Source organism: Megascapheus bottae, chromosome 13 (assembly GCF_031878675.1).
Source record: "Megascapheus bottae isolate mThoBot1 chromosome 13, mThoBot2.hap1, whole genome shotgun sequence".
In the NCBI taxonomy this organism is placed as follows: domain Eukaryota; kingdom Metazoa; phylum Chordata; class Mammalia; order Rodentia; family Geomyidae; genus Megascapheus; species Megascapheus bottae.
This window is the reverse complement of record NC_143521.1, coordinates 9,158,137-9,178,900: the sequence shown is the minus strand read 5'-3', so window position 1 is coordinate 9,178,900 and position 20,764 is coordinate 9,158,137. Positions and strand designations below refer to the sequence as shown.

General features: G+C 37.2%; 1 protein-coding gene across 4 annotated transcripts in view; it reads left to right on the top strand.

Moving 5' to 3' along the window:
* Arhgap24 (Rho GTPase activating protein 24) overlaps window positions 1-20,764 on the top strand; it is a 460,279-nt gene that overhangs the window by 270,880 nt on the left and 168,635 nt on the right. The window contains exon 1 of one of the 4 annotated variants that reach the window (XM_090343278.1): window positions 4,061-4,302. The exons of the other annotated variants lie outside the window; for them this stretch is intronic. The gene's annotated coding sequence lies outside the window, so the exon portion shown is untranslated. Of the gene's footprint in view, window positions 1-4,060; window positions 4,303-20,764 lie in introns of those variants that run through there. 4 annotated transcript variants of the gene reach the window in all.

Here is a 20,764-nt window from a genome sequence, read left to right as displayed (position 1 = left end):
AAATATCCATAAGCTTTGAATACCTTCTAGAAAATGCAATCTTGTATATTGAATCAAGTACCTACTGCATATCTGTAGAATATATTCTGACAAACCAAGAACATTATCTTACTCTTACATTAATAAAATTCAAGAACTTGATGTTATGGTTTTGGTAGCTACAACTAACCAAAGCCTAGCTGGAGCATTTTTCCTTATTTCTTGTGACTACAAGATGTTGACTACAGGAGAATTTGAAGTGTGTTGTGGATCTAGACTACTCTTTACTTATAGACTCAAATTAGAAATTCATTCACTGAAGTGTAGAACATAATTCAGAAACTAAAGCCATTAAAATCCTATGTATATGATTATATATGTTATCAACTACCTATTTTTTCTCAATGTAGATAATCATATGATCTTAGAAAGCTAAATATTATGTTTCTATTTTTATTTTGATATATTCCTGAATAATAAGCATATTTCAACTAGAATATGAAAGTCACAATAAACCCACAGAATACAATTTTAGAGTGAATGATTTGGCAGAAAAATTAAGATGGGAAAAAATGAGATTGAGAAGGTGAAGAGAAGGCAAATCAGCCATAATAGTCAAGAAAGCTCTTTTTTTTTTTTTGCTGATGAACTAGCATTTGAGATGAATCCTGAGTAATGAGAAGAGTTAGTCCTGTGAAAATAAGAGCAAGGAACATGCTAGGCACATGCAGAGTAAGTTGGGAAACTCAGTAGAAACTTATGGTAAGCTGCACTAAGTCCTGGGGTGTTGAGAAGATATGGTTAGGCATGTCACTTTACACTGAGGGCAGTGGGGTTCCATGATAGAGGTGAAGCAGAAAAAAATGGCAGGCTGTCATTATATAACATGGACATTAAAAAGCCTGGGAGTAATATTGGGGAAAAACTGGAGAATATGAAGCAGGAAAAACACAGAAAAGCATTAGAGGACATGGAGAGGGAGAGAATGAATGCTTTGGTCTGGGTGAGAATAGCAGATTGTGAGAGGAGGTAGGCAGGCATGTATATGTGTGTATTGATTTATGATAACTGATGCTTGGGATTTCTGTGTGTATCACTTGAGAGCATTGAAAGCTTCCATGTATGAAATCATGTCCTGAATTTTGCAATCCAGCTACACTTCATGCAGTCATTGGTTTTCTCTGCTATCACCAAAGAGTTCTCAGGAATTCCATCATCCATGCCTTCTAGTGTTACTGTAAACCTGAAAGCTGAGAGGAAGAGATCAAGAGTTACAGAATTCTGATTGCTTTCCTCTATTAATATAGCCTGCCCTGTAGTTCACCTCTGCTGCAAGTTCTTCATGCATCAGTGAAAGTTAATACCACATGGCCAGCCTTTGAAACACAGGAACTATTACCATCTAAGCTACTCTAGGATTTTGAAATCCAGAGCTTTCCAGAAATAGGGAAAACTGCAAAGTATCTATGGAGCATCAGAATTAGGAGATAGATTTTTTTAAGTCCATTGTGAAACACTGAGCTATTTGAGATTATGTGGAATTTACATACTGATATCACATGTTTCTCTTCCAATGGTGGACCTGAAGCATGCCACCGATTATTAAGAGACAACTTCCTGCTGCTTACAGTCGCCAAAATTACTAGATGGCGGTCTCACTTAACCTATTTTAACAGACATTGGTTCTTGAATTCTATGCCCATAATCCATTATCTATGTCTGAGACCCTCCCTGTTCTTGTCTCCCCCGCCCCTTCCCCACCTCCTTGTATGTGATTATCTTTATCCCTTCCTTCCCGAGGCCACTGAATCACCCTGTGTCAGCTTGACTCACTTGATCTAAATCTTGGAGTCTCTCCTCACAGATTACTTTTCTTTCAAGAATTTACTCATGCTTCCTTCCTGATCCTTCTGTCAGATACAAGGTCAAACAGCCAACATCAAAAATGAAGCTTAAGGAAGGAAAAGAAAATGAGAGATAGTTTGTTAGTAAGTCCTAGTAATATGCAGTAATATGTCCAAGGCATTTTTTTAGTGTGCACTATAAAGTTATGTTAATATCTTGGAGATTTCCATTTACATGGAGCTTATCAAACATCCTTGTGTTTGGAGAATGGAAAGTAGGATCTCATCCTTGTGTTTAAAAGCATGTTATATTTTCCCAATATTTCCTTCTCAATATCAGTTTCTTTTAAAAACAATTCGGTTGGTTTTGTGTCAAGGTTGGAAAATTGATGTCTTGTACCTTCATTGCTTATTTGGAAAACTACTCCAAGAAACTAAATAATCATTGTAAGTATTATGCTTTTTATAGTTATTTTTCATAAGTATATTACTTTCTGCCTAAAACCAATAAAAGAACAGATTCCTCCAACGTAAATGAGAAATACTAAAGCCAGAATGAGTTTCAGAGATCAATACTGAGTAACAGTTTGAAAATGGGTCTTGAGTGATCTGAGTATTTGCTCATTATGTCTTTGAATTAGAGGTCAAATGAATGTTGCTTTAATCTTGAAGGAGCCAGATCAAATAGGAAGATTAATATGACCAGAGTGATTTCAATCTAGGCCACTTTATATTCTGGCTGCTCTGATCTGGGCAGAACATGTTGACATTAGGGCACTGAGCGGATGGTTTGCAAAAAACTTGAGGCATGTGTTTCGAGTGTGGAATGAATATAAAAATAATTATGTAGAGAATTAGCTTTACTTCTTATCAAAGCCCTTTGAATTTTTTTGAAAACTGCCCACTATTCTAAAGACACTATTGCTCATTAGCTACTATTTAATATGGGAAGTGTAAGATACATTTTGCCTATATTCAAGAAATATTAATCATATTAATGAGTTTACTTTTGGGCACATTTCAGAAATGAAAACAATTACATTACTATGCTAATGATATTACTCCTTTAGATAAAGGAAAAAAATTTCTTCATATATAGGTAGGAAATATTCTATAAAAGACCGTAAAATTACTATGGTGCTACTCTACTTTGTAACCTATTTAAAACATTTATTAAAAATAGGGGCTATTAATATTGCTCACTTGTCTATGATATGCAAGCCCCTGGCACATTCTCTAGCATCACAAAACATAGTAAGAATTATAATACTAAATAAGCTTGTGTGTGTGGTAAAGAAGAAGACATTTTAGCAAACTGAGATGTGTTCCTAGTTCAAGAGCCACATCCCTATCTCTCCAGGCTTCTAGGTAGAAATACCAGATTTCTCAACACTTGACATAGCACCCTCTCAGTAAAGTAGTCCCCTGTAAGGGCTAGCAGCAGTTAACTGAATGGCAACTCCTGAATCCTACAAAATATTCTGCAAGATGAGCAAAAGAAGATTGAAATTTTTCAGTATTTAAGGGTGTGTGTGTGTGTGTGTGTGTGTGTGTGTGTGTAGAGGGTCATGGGACTTGAACTCTGGGCCTGGATGCTGTCCCTGACAGGATCTTCAGCTTCAGGCTACCACCCTAACCCTTGAGCCAGAGCCCTACTTTCCATTTTCTAGTGATTAATTGGAGACAAGAGTCTCACATTCTTTAGTGCCCAGTCTGGCTTTGAACCTCTACCCTCAGATCTCAGTCTCCTGAATAGCTAGGATTACAGGTGTGTGCCACTGCACCCATCTAACATTAAGAGTTTTTAGCCAAGGATTGAGTTTGCTTTAAGATGGATGATTCTCATGCCTCAATCATTTTACTGCTCTCTGCCAGCTCCTTTGAGTACTATACAAGAATCCAAAGGAAAAAGATACATCATTTCCTCTCAGGTAAGATAGCATAACATAGAGAGCCTGGAATGGTGAAGCCAGATGTCTTTTAACTGATGCACTAACAAGGAATGTGAGTGAACTTCTACAAATCCTAGATTTTCTGAGCTTCAGTTTCTTTATCTGTAAAGACTATTGGACTTTTGCAGTGAAGCTCTTGCTGAGCTTTGTGATATCTTTATATTTTTCTTATTGCATTTTTTTCTAAATGCTCAAATACTACGTTATTTAAGGTATATTTCCTTGTAGGCTTTTCCTCCCCTTCTCTGTCTTTTTCAATATATGGGATAGGAGGATACTGACTAAGTCTGAGGGGAAGAAGGAGGAAGAAAATTAGCTACAGGAAGAGTTTATATCCCTGTCTACAAGAAAACTTAAATATAGCTACCACTGCTTTGAAAGGAATGGTTTATGTCCAAACAGTATTTTCCAGACAAGCTCTGTACTTTTTTGCCAACAGAATTAACTTTAAACTGAAGGCTGTAGACAGTTAAGCAAGAGTCGCCACTGAGAACAGCTGGGAGTAGACAAGACAAGTTACTTATAAGGTACTGTTTTTTTTTTTTTACAAATTGAAATCTTTAGGGTTGCTTTGTTTTGGGGGGACAAATCTGTGGACATTTGACTGGCTTTTTTCTCTTAGCCCACTTTGAGAGGAACTCTTTTAAAACGTTCTAGCTTTGTAGCTGTGTGGTTTGGTGGCTGACCATCAAAGCAATGTGGATTGTTTTGTTTTGTTATCAGGAACTAGATAATTGTTTTTTGGTTGATTTTAAAGCCCTGCCGTTCAGATTTTTATGGCTTTGTTGCATCTTGTCCTGAGTAGTTTGCATCTTCTATTGTTTGTGTTGGATAAACAGAGATCTGCTTAAACATTACAGGGTGTGCAGTGTTCTCAACTGAGAGAGGGGGACAAATGCATCTTTGACTGGAAGTATAGACTTAATATAGAGCCAATCAGATAAGAGGAAGATCAGGAGAGAGCAAGCCTGTGCAGGTTCACTGATTCACTCCTCACTCAGTAACCATTTTGTGGCTGGGTAGTTTTAGATGTCCTGGAATTTTTATTTTTAATTTAGATGACCTGGAAATATTTTTTAATTAGAGTTTTACCCTGGGATTTGCATCTATGTTTAATTGTTAGACTCTAACCCTGTCTTTGCTCCTGAGGCAAAGCAAAGAAACATTTTGTTTATACTCATCCACTTTAGAGTGGAAGCATTGCTAAGAAGGATAACATCTGTAATCAGATTTCCAGTCATGGAGCTCTGGAAGGGCTTCCAGAGCAAAGGATGAGAGACAGTCTTAACTAAACTTATAGGGGACAGAAGACCCTGTGGAACATATTGAGGTGTCGACCTTTCCCAGGGGCCTGGCTCACTAATATATAATATTGGAGATTGAGTCTATTAACAAGCAATGGAGTTAAGATCTTCTGGATATGTGATCCTCCTGGGAGGCAAAGTTTGTATGTTTTGCCACTGAAAATACCCAAAGATTTTGGAAGAATTTAACAAGTTTTGGATAATCATCTTTCATAGTGCTGCTACATATTTAGATTCCTCTATGGAAGTGATTTTGTGTTTTCTGAATTGTTGGACATGATCATTGATGCAGATTGTACATAGTATTTGTCTATAATGAGATGATGAGTCTGGGGTCCATCTTTTAGTGTGGGAGGCTATTAGTAATTGCATTCACAGATCACATAACCACTGTATTTTTTAATTCATATTTTATAGGGCTTTTTTCTTCTTTTCTTTGTTTCTCCTCCATCACAGAAATGAGTAAGTTCACAGTTTGCATTCCTTTAATGAGTCCCAGACACTCATGGTAAAACCATTATTTATTTTGTGTTCTAAGCATTAAAACTAGGGATGGGACCCCAAGTTTATAGAGAAGTAAAGATGGAGTCAGAGGCACTGGCTTTATCTGAGGCCCAACAGAATCTCTTATGAGAAAAGGGCATAGACACAGCACATCTATTTTGGGCGCTCAGGAGATTTTTGGCTTGTGCCCAAGCCCTTAGTTGTGTTCTGTGGTAGAGGTTGCCATGGAAGTGGCTGAGGAATATGTAACATGTGTCTGCAACAGATACAGAAAGTGCTGTTTGTTCCTCTTTCTCTTGGTGAAGTTCCTGGAGGTGTGTGTCCAGGAATCAGTGATTAGCTGAGTCCCCAGAGGAGGATCTGGTATTAATGAAGCTTCATTTTACTTCCTTTCATATACATGCTGTTCATATGAATGTACAGTTGGAAAGTAGCATAATAAAGCATTGTAGGACAGAAGGAAAAGGTAAGACATGTTCTTCATTTTTGAAATTCTTCTAAGTGGAGATCCTGCATTAAGGAAATACAATGAATGCATCAAGACTTATCTCCTCAATGATTTTTTTTTGAAAAGTGTTCTAACTTACTTGCAATTCTTTGAAAAAATACTTACAAAGCAGTTTTCACTTATTTTAACTGATTTAGTACAATATATGACAATATGTGTTTTCTTATCTTACAGTATTTATATTGAGCTTTTCAGAGGAAAAACAACCCACTGGATTCTCCATGGTCTTGATAATGGTGGGAGTGAATTGTATGAACTTACTTGACACAATAAAGTGGATATGTTAGTTTGAGACATAAAGCTACAAACTGAGTCTAGGACAATTTTAACTAGAATCCAGTGTTGATGAGAATTCTTTGCTGATCATACAACTTCATTGAAAATAGTGAGTTAGAACCTCTCCAATTTTTTTTCTTGCGTATGCTGAAGTTTGAACTTGTTTGCTCACTTATCTGCTAGTGATCTAAAACTTGAGCCATGCCTCCATCCCACCTGATTATTGTTGGAGTCTAGAAGACTTTCTGACTACTTTATCTTGAACCTTATTACTCTGTATCTCAGCCCTTTGAGTAGCTAAAATTATAGATGTGAGCCCTGGTATCTGACCCCTAACTTTTTTGTTGGTGGTGGTTTCTTTGTTTTTTTTTTTTTTCTTTTCAGTCATGGGGCATGAAATCTGGGCCTGGGCACTATCTCTGAGCTCTTCAGCTCAAGGCTACTGCTCTACCAGATTGAGCCACAGCACTGCTTTCCTGACCCCTAATTTTTAATGAAAATTCTACATATTCACTATAGAACATTTTCTTGAGTGTTAAAGCATCTTGTGGTATGTAAAACACAATGCTCTATTGAACAATGAATTAAACACTGTAACAATTTTGTCTTCAGCCATGACCCAGACTCTGAAGACTGGATATATTTGGAAGCTTTATCTATGAAACTGTCTAGAAACTTTGTGGATTTTGGCTCCCTACATCTTTCAGTTGAGAGGAATAACTTGTTTTAAAATAAAACATTATTTCAATTGAAACATACATCCTCGAAATACCAAATATACTGTTTTAAGTCACTGTTAGAAAGCCTTTTTTCTCTTGAGTGAGTTTTTTGTATTTATCAATGTTTTATTTTCAGATTTAAAGTTAAATAAGAAATTTGAGAATGATATATATGGAGTGCCAAACACCCAAAACTTTGATATCTTGAAAATTCAAAACCATTATGAGTACATCCTTAGAAAGACTTCAATGTAAAAAGATACTTTTGAACAACGGAAAAGGAATTAGCCAGTTAAATAAATGAAAGCGTGTTGATACCCAATGATATTGCCTTGCACAGTTCCTTAAGGTAACAGTTTAGAACTAGTACTGTGGCTGGAGCTCAGATCTCAGCACCTTGCAGAACTCAATGACCCAGATGTTCCTGCAGCAGCCCAGGTTCATTACCAGTGGAGAACATGCCTAGAGCAGAGGCACTTTGGAAATTTCTGAAGCAATTCAATGCTTCATAAAAGTCCACATTTAGTTCACTTTTAATGATCATCTCTCAGAAAAGATGCCCGGATTTGACCTGTATATGTCCAAATATATTTCTCCTGCTGTCAGGTACTAATTTAGAGCTTCCAAGATTCATTTTCTAGAACCTAATTCGTTAACTGAATCTAAGGGTCAAACCTTAAGGGCATTAGTAAATAGCTTGGTGCCCAAACTACTATGTTTTATATTTTACTATGGCAGTATTTATTACTTAGCTTATTATGAGAACCATACCAAAACATTCCTAGTTAATAAATTATAAAAGTGGTATTAGCAACCAGTGATCTGAAAAATCTGAATTTCTGAGAAAAAAAGGGAGGGGATCAGAAATCTATAGCCATAACTGAAAAAGTGGAGTGTACAGTTGGAGGACAGTGAAGTGAATACTACTTTCTTATACACTTGTTTGCTTTTTTTGTTGAAAGCATCACAGGTTTGTTGCTGGGTAAAAAAATATCTGGCAATGTAATAATAAGAGTTACTAGTGGAAAACCTATTAGTGAAGGGGTAGTGAGGCAAATAAATTTCATTTATTTTATAACATTTTTTTCTGTACAATTGGCAGCACCTCAAAGTACAAAAAAAAAGAGTTGTGTGTTATTCTATTCTGTAGCTGTCCTGTACATAATGGGACAGCTTTCCCATTGCTGGGACCTCCATTGTTTTAGAGTTTTGTTTTTTTCTTTTGTGGGTAAAACTAGGATAAGTATTCTACACACCATTACTTTCTTTCCTGTTCTGTTTATTTCAAAGCTGTTGGGATGGAAATGAAAAACCTCTGGACTACATAGAGTTTTTATTGAGAAGTTAAAAATATTAGTCATTTAAAAACTAGACTTCCGAGCTTTCAGTCTAATATCTATATTCCTTTCAAAGAAGTAATGGCTGGGTGAGAAATTCATTCTGGGCAGGAAGTGATAGCATAGTTTCCTGTATCTGAGTAAGAGGTCAATCATGTCCCCTGTTCCCTGAAAATCCCCAGGGAACTGAAGAGTTCTCATACTAGAGAGAGAAGGCAAGATTCCATGCCAGAAGCCCTTCCTACCCAAGGACTGATAAACACATAATAGCCATGAGAACATTTTTAAATAGCTGTCATGTTGTTAATGAATATTTGCTAAAGCATTTCCTGGGCCACTGGTGTTTATGCAACTTTTAACCAAAATGTTTATAAAGATAGATCCTGGATTTGTTTCATGAATGATGTCTTCTTACATGTACCTTTGTTTTTCTTCATGGCACCACTGATGTTTAGGCCTTGGCTAAACAAGCCAACACTCAACATTGTTCTCTTCCGGGTGCCAAGAAAAAAATCCCATGTTCTATCTCTGCTCCTCACCTCTTCTGACTCCATGCTCTTGTGCAGCTTAGAGTCCTTTTTTCCCCCCAGCAGTACCAGTAATATCACAGGAAGATTGCTATCGATGGTCAAGTCAACAACTTGTACTTCATCATCTGTGTTTGTCCATTCATACTATTCATTGTCACACTTTTCTCCAGAGAAATTTGTCTTATAAAGGGACCTAGATGTCTGCTGTAGGTACAGCTTCCTTCCCTTTACAGAGTTCCTGCGTCCTTCCCACCTTCTTCAAGTCTCTGCATCTGTCCTATCTTCTTTTTCAAATGTTTTCTTTTGTGTTAATACTGGGACTTGAAGTCAAGGCCTGGTCACTGGCCCTTAGCTCTTTTCCTCCACCACATGAGCTGGCTTTACTTTCAGCTGGTTAATTGGAATCTCCTGGCCTTTCCTGGCTGGACTGTCCTGAACAGTCTCCTTGTTTTCCTAGAAGGCACACCTTTATCTCCTCCCAGGCTCTCCAGCCAGGCAGGGAACTGGGCTAGAGGTCAGCCCCACTGGGCCTGCAGAACCTCAAGTCAATTGCTTCACAAGCTCACACATCTGTGCACTGTGGATCCAGCCCTTCACCCTGTATCTCCTTCCTCCCTGTTGCACTCCAGGTACCAAAGAAGCTTAGAGACGATATTCTTTTTTTTTTTTTTTGAGTCGAGATAATCTATAGAGGTGTTAGAGTTACATTTTCCAGATAGTAGGTGCATTACTTCTCATACACTGATACCCCTTCATATATATACTTTTGTCCCCATTTCCTTCCCCCCACCCCCTCCCAGTCATCTTGTTCCCCCATCCCGTTCCTATTTCAAATAAACAAGTAAGCATAGATACAACATGCCAAGTAACAAAGTCAGATACAGTAACAATATGAGATTTACCAAAGGACAAAAAAAGAGAAGAGAAATAACATAGTACATTAAGAACAACAATCATATAAGATAAAGCTCTTGTTTCCATATCCTAGAGATCCTTCCATACAGACTATATTCTTGACTTTTTTCATCTTCATTCACATGGCTATCAGCTTGCTCAGAATTCATTTCTTCTGAGCTTCTTAATCTCCTCCCCCTAACTTTTCCATTCCTCTCATCTCCCACAGATTTGTCAGTTTAAAGACCAGATGACAGACAGATACAAAGAGACAGACAGACACACAGATATCATTGAATTCTTAGAACATGTACAAGAAGAAAGGCTGTTGAATTGAATTTCAAGATTGAGGCACAGCTGTGGTATATTTACACTGTCCTATGTGAGTTAGTGAATCTTTCTGAGCTTGTTTTCTAACCTAAAACAATAGTGGCTTACATGATGGTTATGCTACTCAGTGTACCTCTCATGAATTTGTTCTTTCCACAATTAAAAGAGTATGTGCTATTTCCAGACAACGGCATCTGTCTTCTCCCCACATACTAATCGTTTTATAAGGAAGAGGAGCAAAAAGAGTAAAACTGAGTATTTCTTCTTTTTAACTCCTACCAACTACAAGATACAAATTGAATATGAGGTTCAATTCAATATGAGGTTGTTCAATATGAGGTTCTCTGTGTTTTGGTAGTTCTGGGGTTTGAACCCAGATCCTGACGCTTGCTTGGCTTGCTTCCTTACCTGGTACTCTTCCACTTGACCCATGTTTCCATCCTAGCTTTTTGCTGAAGATAGAGTCTGACTAGCTAGCCAGACACCAGACCAGACACCTTTGAGTCTTCTCTTGAGTGGCTACGATTGTATAAACCACTGCTAGCTAGCTGCATGCAAGTTTCTTTGCCAAATCTTTATGATTTAATCTTAATCACAAAACAAACAAGTAGGACAGCGGTAGTCTGTCCTAGGATTTTAAACAGTAGATACTGCATGGATTTATAAATTCAAAGGACTGTGTCCTTCTATTCCTTTGAGTTTGTAAGTTCATGTAACATGGTCAAATTTAAGTTGAAAGTCAAATTCAAAGTAATAAAAGTTTTCAGATACATACCAGGAACCTTGCTGCACTGTATTATCCTGGAGTTATAGTTAATTGAATTTTTTTGAAATGACACCTGTCTTTCACGAGGGGGAAACTTGTCCTTGTACACATATGAGTTTTTGAAAGCTACTGTTATTGTCTCTCTAGAACTTTCTCCCAGAGACTACTACTACTGCTGTTAGAAGCCTTGGGGTTTTCATTCTAAGAAAAAAAGTGCGGAGAGAAAGAGAGAGAGTCTTGTGTCTTTTTTCTCAATCAGCTTATTAATTGCTCCCAAGGCAATTTGCATAATAAGATGGGGATAAAATAGAGCATTAATTAAGACAACTTATTTCAACTAACCAAAGCTGTCCTGGCGGAAGTAAGTTTCCAGTATGTTTCCTGTTTTAGAGCCCAGTGTTCATACTGGAAACTTCTTGGAATTAGAATCACGTAGTCCTAAATTCACAACAGTGAGAAATGTGAGCTTTCTCTTTCTTTTCCACTCATCTTTTGGTGAGTGTCATCAAGAATAGTTAAAATTCAGTATCTTGGAAATCCATCCTCTTTTTCATTCATAGGAAATGTTCTCTCATGTGAAAAGCCTTCTTTTTTAAAATCTATCATTTGCCTCCTGTTTTTTACTATTTAGTATATAAAAATGAATTATATTGTGACATATCACACACATAAATAATGTGCTTTAATCATAGCATACCCTTCTCCAACACATATACCCATTACTCTCTTAGGTCTCTCTGCCTTCTGTTGATCTCTGTCTTAATTTAAATGATTGCTCTTGGAAATTGTTACATCTCTGAGACACCCAGCATAACCCAGTTCCCTCCCTTGGCTTTCACAGAGCATCCACTGTGATTTTCATTCCTTTGCTTCAACCACCGACTGGCTCATCCACTGTCTTCGCTCAGTTTTTTCAGTACAGGAGATTTATATATTATCTGTGTGTGGAAAGTCTAAGCCCAAGTGGCTGGCACATGAATCCCAAATGTTGAGGTCTAATATCTCTCTGGTCTTGCTAAATACTAAATGGGCCCAGATCAAATGTGAGGTGGTTTTACCTGAAGACACGATCAAGATGCAACCAACTTCATGTGATATGTCTTGGTTAGTCAATTAAAATTCAGTAAGTTGAAAGTTATCATCAAAAGTGCATAAGCTTGTTTTTTTTTCCCTTAGATTAGATATCCTGAAGTTTTCTTAATAAAATATGTAACCTGTCAAGTATTTTTTCCTTCTAATTTTTTACATATGTTGCTTATCATAGCCAGGGTCCAGTGGCTCTGCCTATAATCTTATTTACTTAATAGGCTAAGATTAGAGGATTGTGGTTTAAAACCAGCCTGGGTACATTCACTAGCCACAAACAAGGTTAAGTGTGTGACTCAAGAGCAATCAACTTGAGTACGTTAAAGGCCCAGAGTTCAAACTCAGGTAGCAGGAAAATCCTCTTAGAATCCTCATTTGCCAAAACTTCAGCTGTTCCCACATGATGAAGACTTAAACTCAATGTTGATGTTTCAAGACAATCTTGAGTTGTTAAGTCATATTTGTCCAATTACACTTGACTTCACTCAAATCTCATTCACTTTCTGATGTTTAAGAAAAGGGATCACTCAGAAAATAGTTCTGTATAATTTTGTTTACAGCTTTAGAGCTTTGGATATTTTTGTTTGCAATAGCTTCAGAGTCTCCAAAAACTAACCTCCTTGCCCTTGAGGCTGGAAGTTCAAATGATAACAACAATGATAATAATTACAATAATAACAATAATATAAAACTGTTCTTTACCACATTCTCAAAAGCAGATATTGATTTAAAGAACAAAGGGAAAGACTTTAAAAAACAAAAAGAAAAGATGTTAATGTCATGTGTAGGAGCGGAGTGGTTCTGCTAAAAAGCTCCAGTGTTCTGTCATCCCTTGGTCTACTTTCTTCCTATGTGACATTCATGGGATCCAGAGCTGAAAACCAATCTAAAAAAAAGCAAAGGGACCTGTGAATCACTTCTGGTTCAGAGGACAGAGAGGTTGCAACACTCAAACTAAGCAGACACATTCATAACTGCCATGCAGGCTATGTCTGTGCAATTAGTGCAGCACCCGAGGGTAGAGGAAGGGATGGGGAGAAAGCCAGACGTAGAGGGGCCCAGACATCAGGACAGGGAGGTCCAAGCCCCAGGATCTGTAGACATAAGCCAGGATTAGATAGAGACAAGGAAGTCACCCACTCAGAAATGCCCCTATGTTTCCAGGATAAAGATCCTGATCCAGACACCCTGTCAGAACACAGATCCCTGAATGTTTTTTTTACTTCAGGTGCTGCCTATGCAACTGGGGACCCTAGCTACAGTTTCAGTCAGCTGACAGTGTAAAAGAAGAAGGACCTCAAATTTAATGTACTTAGTTTTGTAGAACTACATCTATCCCTTTAACATAGTACCAGTTCATATGTAAGCAACTGTGTTTAGCAGTCTAGTTTACTATAGAAAATAATGCTGTCAAAATAGTAGGTTATAATAAGTTTTCTTTTTTACGGCACTAGGATTTGAACTCAGGGCCTCATACGTGTCAGGCAAATGCATCTACCACTGAGCCATCCATCCAGCCTTGGTTTTTGCTGGTTGCTGTCAGAGTGGGTCTCAAATCCTTCACAGGAATATACTTGGGTGCCTATGTCACGTGTTCCTTTGTTGCTAGTGTAACAGGTGGACACTTGCCAAGCCCTGCTCTTGGTTGAGAAGGAAGTATACAAACTTCCAGGCTGACTTCAAATCTCAATTCTCTCAATATTAGCCTCCCAAGTAGCTTTAAAAAGAAAAAAAGAAAAGAAAGCTAACTTTATAAGAGAATCTTTACTTTAGATAGCTTAATAGTGCTTCAAATTTTTATTTTTATTTCCTCCAAAATCTGCTCTTTCTGGGTCATAAACATCTATCATGTTATCTTTCTCTTTCCCTGACATTTTAAGTAATACAAGAATGCATTAAAATTGGATGGCTTGGCTGAAAATTCTTTATAAAGAGAGCCTATATTGGTGATGAATGATTTCAATCTAATTTTTTAAAACTAAATTGCTTAAAAAGCAACATCTACCTCAAGAATAGCATGGCAAAACAACTCACATCTGGTTTCCTATGGCATAATGCAATTGAGTTCTGCTCATGGTTCTTGGCAAACAACTTTTAAAACTCTGGAGATCTTTGGAATAAGAGTATGTTTTGGGGCTGGGAGTGTGGTGTAGTGGTAGAATGCTTGCCTAGCATGCCCAAAGACCCAGGTTCAATTTCTTGATACCACATACACACACAAAAAAAAGCCAGAAGTGATGCCGTGGCTCAAGTGGTAGCCTTGAGAACAAAAGCCTAAGGACAGTGCTCAGGACCTGAGTTCAAGCCCCAGGACTGGCAATAAAAAAGAGTATGTTTTGTATGCTAATAAGATGTCAGTAGAGAGAAGCCCCATGTAGCATCAGGATGGGTCTTGTCTCCAGAAGAATCAACACATGATGTGAGAGCTGGGACTTCCAGCATCTTGTCATGAATACAAGGTGAGTAGGATCTGAGATTGAGTTCATCACTAATGGCCTCTAAGGAGATCAGTCACTCCTATCAATAGAACATTAATCTAAGCCTCAAACAGAAGAGGTTTAGAGAGTTCTCAGCCTTTGGGGGATACTTCTAGGTGCTTCCATGTGCATCATCTGATGTGGCTTCTAGAAGCTCTGCAAGATCCCAAGAAAGGTTTGAAGTAACAAGTTGAGTCTTCTGGATAATCAGTCAGCAAACTGGCCTAAGTGCAAGGATATTACTTTTAAAAGCATATTGGTGAGCCAGAAGCATGCTGGACATTGATTACCAGCAAGGAATGAAGACAGTAAAACCCTAAAACTCAGCTTACAATACTAGGACCCAAAAGCTGAGTCCCTCGAGCACAGATAGGAAGTTGAATTAGAACTGAAATTAGTAGAGAGAAACAGATGATAGGCACTGGTTGGTAGTCAGAGAACATCAGGTGATTAGCTGGGCTAGTTGTGTTAGGGGCTTGTGTTATCCATGGTAGGCTAATAGAAGCCTTAAGAGAATAGAGGAGTTAGTATCAGCTTTATCAATGCTTTCCTGTGCAAATTGCTGCTAGAGATTATGGTTGCCCTCTGCTTAAGGAGCAATGTTAAGAACATAAAAAAATTTCCCTGAGAAATCTAATTTGACCATAAGAATAGAATATGTTCTTCCAAGACTGCTAGATTTGTGCATGTTCTTGCTGTAAGATCTAGTTAAGTATTCTTTCTTTCATTGCCTAAGCTTCCGGTCTGTTTTGAAAATCTTTTTTCACCTGTCCTCTTTAAATAAATCTATACTAATGCCAGGTGCCTGATGCTCAGACCTATAATCCTAGCTACACAATAGGCTGAGATCTGAGAATCACATTTCAGCACTAACCCAAGAAGGGACGTCTTTGATACTCTTATCTCCAATTAGCCATTAAAAAGCCAGAAGTGGAGCTGTTGCTCAAGCAGTAGAGCTCTAGCCTTGAGCAAAAACTGTTTAGGTACAGTATCCAGGCCTTAAGTTCAAACCCTGGTATTGGCACGTGTTCACAGACACACACACACACACACACACACACACACACACACACACACACATATATTCATATGTAGTCACTTAAAATGTGGATTTCTGACCTGATGCCAAAGCCATCTGATTCTGTCAATCTAACATAGGGACCCAGAATCTGCATTTTAACTAAAACTCTAGGTGATCATGATTTGGGTAGTATGTGATCCACACTTGGAGATACCCTTCTTGAAGACATCTAAAGACAGTTCATGGTCTTACTTTCAGAGGACCTCTTCTACCTCATGTAGTGGCACAATCATTCTTTTCCATACTATATATCATGATTTGGGGGCAATAAAAAAATGGTTTCTATAACTATGTCTTCTGTCAGAACATTGAGATTTTGAAGATTCAATTCAGAATTCAAAATTGGTTATGCTTGGCTGTCTTTACTTTTATTGTAACTGCAATTTTAAGGGCATTTTATTTTTATTGAAACTTAGAGCCCTTCTGAGATATAAAAACCGTTTGAATCTAGACCTGAAGAGCAAGATTTTTACCCTTTTCGCTCTTTCCAAAAGTGAAATATTGCTCCTTCTAGTTTATGAGTTCTTTCAACTTCGAGCATCAAGACAGCTGCAGATTCTGGTTTGAAGTTGTAAAGCAGCATTTGGGCTATTTACGGTGTCTCTTTCAGAACTGGAAGCAGAGCTGAGAGCAGACACCATCACATATGGAATAGATTTACATTGCTCGAGTAGGCTTGATTTTGATGTAGTGGAAATGGTATTTTCAAGCACTCCCGTTCTCCAGATTTTTCCATGGCTACAGTATACACTCTTGTCTCTACTGAGAAAAATGTTAGCCTGGGGAATAGTGAATAAGCATTCTTCCAGGCACTGTAGTCAGAGCTTTTTGTTTCCAGCCAAGTATAATGTGACTATTTCACATATGAGTTTGCTCTTCTTGAGCCACATTGGAAAAAATGAAAACCTGGCCTAAAAATAAATATACCAGGCTTTTAACCATTAACCAGTAAACATTGGGTGTTATTACAGCCTGGAAGAAGCACATAGCAAGTTTGTAGGTAGATCTAGAATTCAGTGCTGGTCAAAATTCTATTGCGTGTAACCCATCAGAAGAATAACAGATCAGAGAAAGGAAGAAAGTCTGAAGTAATACAGAAGGGCAATTATCTGGCAAGGAAGGTAGGCTTACAAGTAAACATCCATATTTGGAAAATCTGTGGAGTTCTCTCAATTTTTTTTTAAATCAGGGCCTGACTTATCATCAGGTTGTTCACTGTTGGAAATTATACTTCCCTGACATGCTCAGGTAAGAGCAGGAAGACACATTTAAGGCTAAGGATAGGAGCTTCTGAGATAAAATATTGCTCTCTGTTAAGTGATTAGGATTTGAGAAATGATTGCAGAAAAGAAATGATATATGTTAACTACTGTGATAGTCACCATCTCCATTAAGTATTTTCAGTGTTCTCCTCTCCAAGCATATTTCCCTGTGCCTTTAAAGTTACTCATGGTCACATTACTTGCTCTGAAAATGAAAAATGGACAGATGTGGTATGTCTGACTTCTAGATAGTAAGCACAGAATTACCATTAAGGTACAATTGTACATTATACATCACTTGATAGAACATCAAAGTCAGTCCAGTGAAAACCATTGCCCATGTTAGTTTCATTGTGAAATTAGGCTTGAATGAAAAGGCATTACAAAAGGATACTGAAAACTTGGTGTTCCTTTACATATAAAGAGTAAAACTCCTTTACATAGTACACATCTGAAAACAGGGAATGAGAGTGAATGAGATGGCTCTTCTTTTGCCTTTAATGATTTCAACATTTTTAAATGAATTTAAAAGAATTTTATAAATAAGAATACAAACTTGCAAAACCTAGATGTACCAGCATACTCCAATTTAAAGAAACTGACAATTTCAACAGTTCTTTGCTTTTTTTTGCCAGTACTGGGACTTGAATTCAGGGCCTGAGCACTGTCCTTGGGCTTTATCCTCAAGGCAAGCTCTCTGTCACTTGATCCACAGCACCATTTCTGGCTTTTTCTATGTATGTGGGACCAAGGAATCAAACCCGGGTCTTTGTGCATGCTAGGCAAGCATTCTACTATAGGTCAAACTCTCAGCCCAATTTTGACAGTTTTTAAAGCTGTATCTTGATAAAAGACAAATATGAATATTTGCATATCCTTGCCTATAGAAGGAACATACTAAAATGAAAGACATGAAAAGAAAATGGAGTATTATTTTATAATGTTATCTGTATAAATGGTATATTTCACAATGTTATTTGTATAAATCAGTGACACTTGATCTACCCACATCATATACTGTCTTAAAGAAATAGGGCCCAGGAACTTTAATTATTTTTAAAATCCAATGGTCTCTTTTGAAGACTAAGTATCTTCTAATTATTATTTTACTTCAATAACTTAGAATTCTTTCATTTCTTATCTTAAACTTGAATTGTTTCCCATATTTCTATCATTCATTTCCTTAAAAGTTTATGTTAGGAGTTTGGCCTAGTGGTAGAGTGTTTGCCTAGCATGCATGAAGACCCAGGTTTGATTCCATACAAAGAAAAAAAAAGATGGAAGTGGTGCTGAGGCTCAAGTGGTAGAGCCCTGGCCTTGAGAAAGTCCAAGGACAGTGCTCAGGCCCTGAGCTCAAGGCCAGGACTGGGAAAAAAGTTTATGTTAATCACTCCACACAGGCATATACAGTAGTTTAATCAGATTGACTCCCTTCCTTACTTTAACTTTCTAGCCTTTTTCTCCCTATTATTCAACAGCTTTTGGTATAGTCAAAACTAGAAGTCTTTGTTGCAACAGGACCTGTGTGCAACTTGGGAGGGCAGAGCTGGTGGGGAGGGAAAAGGAGACAGTCAAGGGAGGGGTAACTGTTCTGTTCTACCAGAAATGTACTCATAACAATACCTATGCAACTGTAATCCCTCTGTACATCATCTTGACAGTAACATCAAATTTAAAAATAAACAAATAGATGTTAAACAACCAATTTTTTAAAAAATAATGTTAGTCGGTGCTGGTGGCTCACACTTGTAATCCTAGCTACTCAGGAAGCTGAGATCCTGGCTCAAAGCTAGCTGAGGCACTAAAATCCATGAGACTCTTATTTCCAATTAACCACCAGAAACCTGGAAGCAGCACTGTGTCTCAAAGTGATAGAACACTAGAAAGAAAGAAAGTTGCTGTTTCCTCATGATGCGGATATTGAAAACAAATCAAAGTATTAGCCATATTCCTTGACATAGCCTCCATGGAGCAGGCACTTCAATAATACCTTGAGAGCTTTCAGAACCATTTCTGGGAAATTTCTATAATGTTATCCATTAGGAAGTATTTCTGTCTTTCCTCTCCAGATCATTTTCTTATAAAATGTCATATTTCAAAGAGCTGGTCTGGTTCCTGGTTTAGAAAGCCATGGTCTCATCAAATTTATCTTGAATGACAAACTGGAAGCTATCTGACCTCATTATCATACACCAGTGAGGCACATCAACAAATTGAACCTATCAAATAATGTTGGATCTGTTTAAACTCCCTGTCATTATTTAATTCAGCTCAAAAAAAAAATCACAGAATACAAGACATTCATTATTTGGTTTTGTATTGAAATAATTCTTGTTGAAACAGAAGAATGTTTTTTTTTAGTATCTTAAGTTAAAGACAGGAAGACAGTGAGCTGACAGATGTGAAAGAAGCACGATTAGCTACCAGTTACATACCACTAATAAGTTCTTAAGGAATGAAACTATGTTAGTCCTATGTCATAAATGTTGCAGCATTCAGCATCCTCTACCCTCCCGCTTGTGGAAACATGATGTGGTACAGATTTTATTAGCTTTAAATTTGCATCCGTAGTAAAGTTAATGTATATAGTGAAGTCTAAAATATCCTTGAAATGTGTATTTCAAAAACCAACCAAACAAACAAAAAACAACAACTTACAGTGCCATGTACTATAATCTTAACTATCAAGCAGGCTGAAATCTGGGTATAGAAGTCCACAGCAACTCTGGGCAAACAATTCAGTGAGATCCAATCTCTCATTAACCAGTAGGAAGCCAGAACTGGAGACATGGCTCCTGTTATAGAGTGCAAGCTGTGAATATGATTTCAACCCCCAGCACCAAGCCCAAAACCACGATGAAAACAAATTTGCAGCAATAATTCAAATTGTTACCAGGAATGATCCTGGTAAATTTTTGTGATAAAAAATCCTTGAGCAAACAGCACTGGATAGATAGATAGAAAGATAGATAGATAGATAGATAGATAGATAGATAGATAGATAGGTAGATAACTTCTCTCTAGAGGCTAAAAATATTTTCCTACAGATACATGTTTTGATTTCTAGTTGTGGTAAAATATCAGGACTAAAAGGTTACTAAGACTTCAAAACATAGCCCAGAGAAAACATAAAAATAGGATTAGTGGATATTTTAAGTCTTTCTTTCCCACAGTATATTCATGGGATAAGAACCCTACCTCTTTTAGTTATATTTGTAAAGTCTAGAAAATTCTTCAAAAACATTTTCATTTTAAATGTCCTTAAAAGCTTTAATATGGTTATCCTTTATTTGTATATTTGATTTTCATCTCACATAAAATATAGGAGGCATTTGATTAGGATAATACCTGTTGCAAAAATAGAATACTTGGGTATATATTCAAAAGAAATATGAATAGTCCTAAGTGTGTTTTCTATGACAGCAGCCTACCATTCACTGGAACAGAAATGATGCCTGGAACATACACATAAAACTTTTGTGAAAATTTATCCTAAACATATATATTGTAAGAACAAGGAATTGTGAAATGGTGGGGGATAAATAAGATGATTTCAAGGAGAATTTATTGAGGCCTCACCTGAGAAAGCTTCACCTTCATGATTTAATTCATGCTACGATGTAGGCACTAAGAAATTCTATCATACATCTTATACCCTTTTTGTTAAAGAATATTTTCCATGCTCCTGATGAAAATAATGTTCAATAGCTAAACCACACTCAATGGACATCAGCAGGGAGAGGAGAGAGATAAAAACCATATATATTTGGGAATTTTGAAGGAAACAACCCTTTCTGGTTTGGTTTTCAACAAAATTTCTATTGCTCTTAAGAGTTATCTGATTTCAGGTGCAGTGGCTTAAGTCTGTAATCCTAGATTCTTGGGTGGCATAGATGAGGAGATTGGGATTCAAGG